The 5,000-nt window shown below is 58.7% G+C and overlaps 3 non-coding genes across 3 annotated transcripts in view; all 3 read right to left on the bottom strand.

The window, feature by feature from the left end:
• The window catches only part of LOC126454071 (large subunit ribosomal RNA), a 4,208-nt gene extending 3,168 nt beyond the window's left edge, over positions 1-1,040 (bottom strand). Inside the window, exon 1 of the ribosomal RNA XR_007585177.1 lies at positions 1-1,040. This exon is cut by the window's left edge and continues 3,168 nt beyond it. This is a non-coding gene — a ribosomal RNA (large subunit ribosomal RNA).
• Positions 1,041-1,230: 190 nt separating this feature from the next.
• On the bottom strand, positions 1,231-1,384 carry LOC126454075 (5.8S ribosomal RNA). The gene has a single exon (XR_007585179.1). It is a non-coding gene; the product is annotated as a 5.8S ribosomal RNA (ribosomal RNA).
• A 357-nt stretch (positions 1,385-1,741) lies between these two features.
• On the bottom strand, positions 1,742-3,651 carry LOC126454076 (small subunit ribosomal RNA). Its single transcript, XR_007585180.1, has one exon. It is a non-coding gene; the product is annotated as a small subunit ribosomal RNA (ribosomal RNA).
• Between the last annotated feature and the right edge of the window lie 1,349 nt (positions 3,652-5,000).

The following is a 5,000-nucleotide window of genomic DNA, read 5'->3' as shown; positions in this document are numbered from 1 at the left end:
AAGGGCGGGAAGCCCCATCCTCCCTCGGCCCGCGCAAGGCGAGACCTTCACTTTCATTACGCCTTTAGGTTTCGTACAGCCCAATGACTCGCGCACATGTTAGACTCCTTGGTCCGTGTTTCAAGACGGGTCGTGAAATTGTCCAAAGCTGAAGCGCCGCTGACGGAGCGATTATTCCGCCCGAGAGCATCCCGAGCCAACAGCGGCGCGGGTCCGGGGCCGGCCAGGTAGGTCCGTCATCCGGGAAGAACCGCGCGCGCTTGCCGGAGCCCGAGCGCCCAAAGGGGCGAATCGACTCTCCAGATATACCGCCGGGCAGCCAGCCAGGGACACCGGGGCTCTGCCCAACAGACGCGAACCGAGGCCCGCGGAAGGACAGGCTGCGCACCCGGGCCGTAGGCCGTCACCCAGCGGGTCGCGACGTCCTACTAGGGGAGAAGTGCGGCCCACCGCACACCGGAACGGCCCCACCCCGCGGCGAGTGGAAAGGCAACCGGACACGACCCCGCCGCGGATTGCTCCGCGCGGGCGGCCGGCCCCATCTGCGAGGGCGGAGGCCAGTGGCCGGATGGGCGTGAATCTCACCCGTTCGACCTTTCGGACTTCTCACGTTTACCCAGAACGGTTTCACGTACTTTTGAACTCTCTCTTCAAGTTCTTTTCAACTTTCCCTCACGGTACTTGTTCGCTATCGGTCTCGTGGTCATATTTAGTCTCAGATGGAGTTTACCACCCACTTGAGCTGCACTCTCAAGCAACCGACTCGAAGGAGAGGTCCCGCCGACGCTCGCACCGGCCGCTACGGGCCTGGCACCCTCTACGGGCCGTGGCCTCATTCAAGTTGGACTTGGGCTCGGCGCGAGGCGTCGGGGTAGTGGACCCTCCCAAACACCACATGCCACGACAGGCGGCAGCCTGCGGGGTTCGGTGCTGACTCTTCCTGTTCGCTCGCCGCTACTGGGGAATCCTTGTTAGTTTCTTTTCCTCCGCTTAGTAATATGCTTAAATTCCAGCGGGTAGTCTCGCCTGCTCTGAGGTCGTTGTACGAGGTGTCGCACGCCACACCGCCAGCCGGCTTGTGCACGCTACCGAGTAAGTACCGGTATGCGAACCGCCAGGCGACGGGCGCGCATCGCACGTTTAAGGAGGCGCGGCCGGCCCCACAGGCGGCCGCGGACGCTCCCAGGTCTGCGAAGCGGGGCAAACGCCGCGCGCTTCAGTATACGTAGCCGACCCTCAGCCAGACGTGGCCCGGAACGGAATCCATGGACCGCAATGTGCGTTCGAAACGTCGATGTTCATGTGTCCTGCAGTTCACATGTCGACGCGCAATTTGCTGCGTTCTTCATCGACCCACGAGCCGAGTGATCCACCGTCCTGGGTGATCTTTTCTTAGTTTCCACCGTCTCTTTCAAGACAGTTGCATAGGCGGGACGTAGGCGTTGTGGCGGCCCCTGTTCAAGCGTTCTGTGTCCAACCGGCCTCACGGCCGATGGGCGTCGTACGGCTCCACACCGGAGCGGACAGGCAGTCGGGCGAAAGTCATTCAAAACCGGCGCCAGGCGCCAGGTGCCGCAGGCCAGCCGCTCCAGCGCTTCAGCGCTCGTACCACACAACATTGGCGTTAGTTAGTTTTGAGAAGCACGCGTGGTTCCGCACGCGGCGCACGGCTACTGCGAGCCGTACAGGTAGCGTGTTGCGCGACACGACACGCACATCGAAAGACATGCAGTCTAGTCGGTAATGATCCTTCCGCAGGTTCACCTACGGAAACCTTGTTACGACTTTTACTTCCTCTAAATGATCAAGTTTGGTCATCTTTCCGGTAGCATCGGCAACGACAGAGTCAATGCCGCGTACCAGTCCGAAGACCTCACTAAATCATTCAATCGGTAGTAGCGACGGGCGGTGTGTACAAAGGGCAGGGACGTAATCAACGCGAGCTTATGACTCGCGCTTACTGGGAATTCCTCGTTCATGGGGAACAATTGCAAGCCCCAATCCCTAGCACGAAGGAGGTTCAGCGGGTTACCCCGACCTTTCGGCCTAGGAAGACACGCTGATTCCTTCAGTGTAGCGCGCGTGCGGCCCAGAACATCTAAGGGCATCACAGACCTGTTATTGCTCAATCTCGTGCGGCTAGAAGCCGCCTGTCCCTCTAAGAAGAAAAGTAATCGCTGACAGCACGAAGGATGTCACGCGACTAGTTAGCAGGCTAGAGTCTCGTTCGTTATCGGAATTAACCAGACAAATCGCTCCACCAACTAAGAACGGCCATGCACCACCACCCACCGAATCAAGAAAGAGCTATCAATCTGTCAATCCTTCCGGTGTCCGGGCCTGGTGAGGTTTCCCGTGTTGAGTCAAATTAAGCCGCAGGCTCCACTCCTGGTGGTGCCCTTCCGTCAATTCCTTTAAGTTTCAGCTTTGCAACCATACTTCCCCCGGAACCCAAAAGCTTTGGTTTCCCGGAGGCTGCCCGCCGAGTCATCGGAGGAACTGCGGCGGATCGCTGGCTGGCATCGTTTATGGTTAGAACTAGGGCGGTATCTGATCGCCTTCGAACCTCTAACTTTCGTTCTTGATTAATGAAAACATACTTGGCAAATGCTTTCGCTTCTGTTCGTCTTGCGACGATCCAAGAATTTCACCTCTAACGTCGCAATACGAATGCCCCCGCCTGTCCCTATTAATCATTACCTCGGGTTCCGAAAACCAACAAAATAGAACCGAGGTCCTATTCCATTATTCCATGCACACAGTATTCAGGCGGGCTTGCCTGCTTTAAGCACTCTAATTTGTTCAAAGTAAACGTGCCGGCCCACCGAGACACTCACTCAAGAGCACCCTGGTAGGATTGCAACGGGGTCCGCCTCGGGACGCACGAGCACGCACGAGGCGCGTCGCACGCCTTCAGCTCGCCCCACCGGCAGGACGTCCCACGATACATGCCAGTTAAACACCGACGGGCGGTGAACCAACAGCGTGGGACACAAATCCAACTACGAGCTTTTTAACCGCAACAACTTTAATATACGCTATTGGAGCTGGAATTACCGCGGCTGCTGGCACCAGACTTGCCCTCCAATAGATACTCGTTAAAGGATTTAAAGTGTACTCATTCCGATTACGGGGCCTCGGATGAGTCCCGTATCGTTATTTTTCGTCACTACCTCCCCGTGCCGGGAGTGGGTAATTTGCGCGCCTGCTGCCTTCCTTGGATGTGGTAGCCGTTTCTCAGGCTCCCTCTCCGGAATCGAACCCTGATTCCCCGTTACCCGTTACAACCATGGTAGGCGCAGAACCTACCATCGACAGTTGATAAGGCAGACATTTGAAAGATGCGTCGCCGGTACGAGGACCGTGCGATCAGCCCAAAGTTATTCAGAGTCACCAAGGCAAACGGACCGGACGAGCCGACCGATTGGTTTTGATCTAATAAAAGCGTCCCTTCCATCTCTGGTCGGGACTCTGTTTGCATGTATTAGCTCTAGAATTACCACAGTTATCCAAGTAACGTGGGTACGATCTAAGGAACCATAACTGATTTAATGAGCCATTCGCGGTTTCACCTTAATGCGGCTTGTACTGAGACATGCATGGCTTAATCTTTGAGACAAGCATATGACTACTGGCAGGATCAACCAGGGAGCTGCGTCAACTAGAGCTGAGCAGCCGGCCGCCCGGGAGTGTGTCCCGGGGGGCCCGCGCGAACACGCAAGCGTACCGCTCAATTATTCTGCAAACAGGAGGAGGCTGAGCTCCCCTGCACCATACACCTCGAAACCCTCTCAGGTCCCGGCGGCGCGCAGCGCCGTCCTAAGTACTTGGTCGGGTTCGAGAGAGGCGCAATCGCCCGGAGTTTGGCGAGTAGACGCCTTAGGTGCGACCACCCGTGCTCCCAACTGAGCTTGCCGCTGCCGACAGAGGCCCGGGAGCGTGCTGTCGTGGCATTGCCGGCGGGAGACAACACGCGCCACCTACGGTGACCGGCAGCTCCAACGCCAGCGCCACAGAAGGACAAAAGCCCCACTTGGGTGCCGAAGCGAACTCTCCCAGCACAGCGCACGCGCCAACACGTCCGCACAGCTGCGATACAAACCACCTGCGAGAACCGCAGAGGCGACCGAGCAGCAGACGGCGTCGCGGCGCCGAGCGCCGGGCGGCGGCGCATCCTCAGCGCACACAGTCCTCAATCGGACCAGCACACTGCAGATGTCCACCGCGCTTCGCACCGGGCCCGCGAGGACCTACTTTGGCCGCACGGCGCCGCGTGCAGGGTGCGCCGGCGCGCAGCTGCGCCGCCTGCCGCCTCCGTCGGCCGGCGCGCCTGCCACTGGCCGCCCCCACCAGCCGGCTGTAGCGCGTGCGCCCACGCACCGCGCGGCCAGCACGCCGGGAGGCCCCCCCTCACCGGCCGGGGACGGTCCCACCCAGCCACCGCCGCGTATCGCTTCACACCCAGATGCCATTCACGTTCGTGGGCATGGTGGGTATCGCTGGAACAACCGGTTGGCTAGCTCAACCGATCGTCGCCATCACTGATTCACCTCTAGCGAGAACAACCGCACCACAACGGTTTACCAGTTGTTCATTTGCGTAACGTCACCAGCAAACGTAGGCGTCCATCGCCATTTGCAAATTCAACGATTGTTGCATGCCTGTGTCAGGTGTCACGACACACTATGTCTGCCCACATACACGCAACAACATGTGCACGCTTCGCGAACACGTGGAAGGTGGCCCCCGTACGTATGCGATGTCCATTGCGCGAACGACTGTCAACCGGCCTCTGTCGCATGTCGCAGATGTGGAACGCAGTGCACCATGCTATCACGGTGTGTGAGAAGAGACGACTACGTCTGACAACACGCGCCACTACATCAACAGACGGCTCATGCTGATCGCCATCCAGGGCATACCACACTGCAATCCAGCTCTTATAGGGAGACGACACGTAGCTGAGTGCACAACATTTGGACCGCATGGTTCGCCGTTGT

Source organism: Schistocerca serialis, unplaced genomic scaffold (assembly GCF_023864345.2).
Source record: "Schistocerca serialis cubense isolate TAMUIC-IGC-003099 unplaced genomic scaffold, iqSchSeri2.2 HiC_scaffold_975, whole genome shotgun sequence".
Classification (NCBI taxonomy): Eukaryota; Metazoa; Arthropoda; class Insecta; order Orthoptera; family Acrididae; genus Schistocerca; species Schistocerca serialis.
This window is presented reverse-complemented; position numbering and strand designations above follow the sequence as displayed.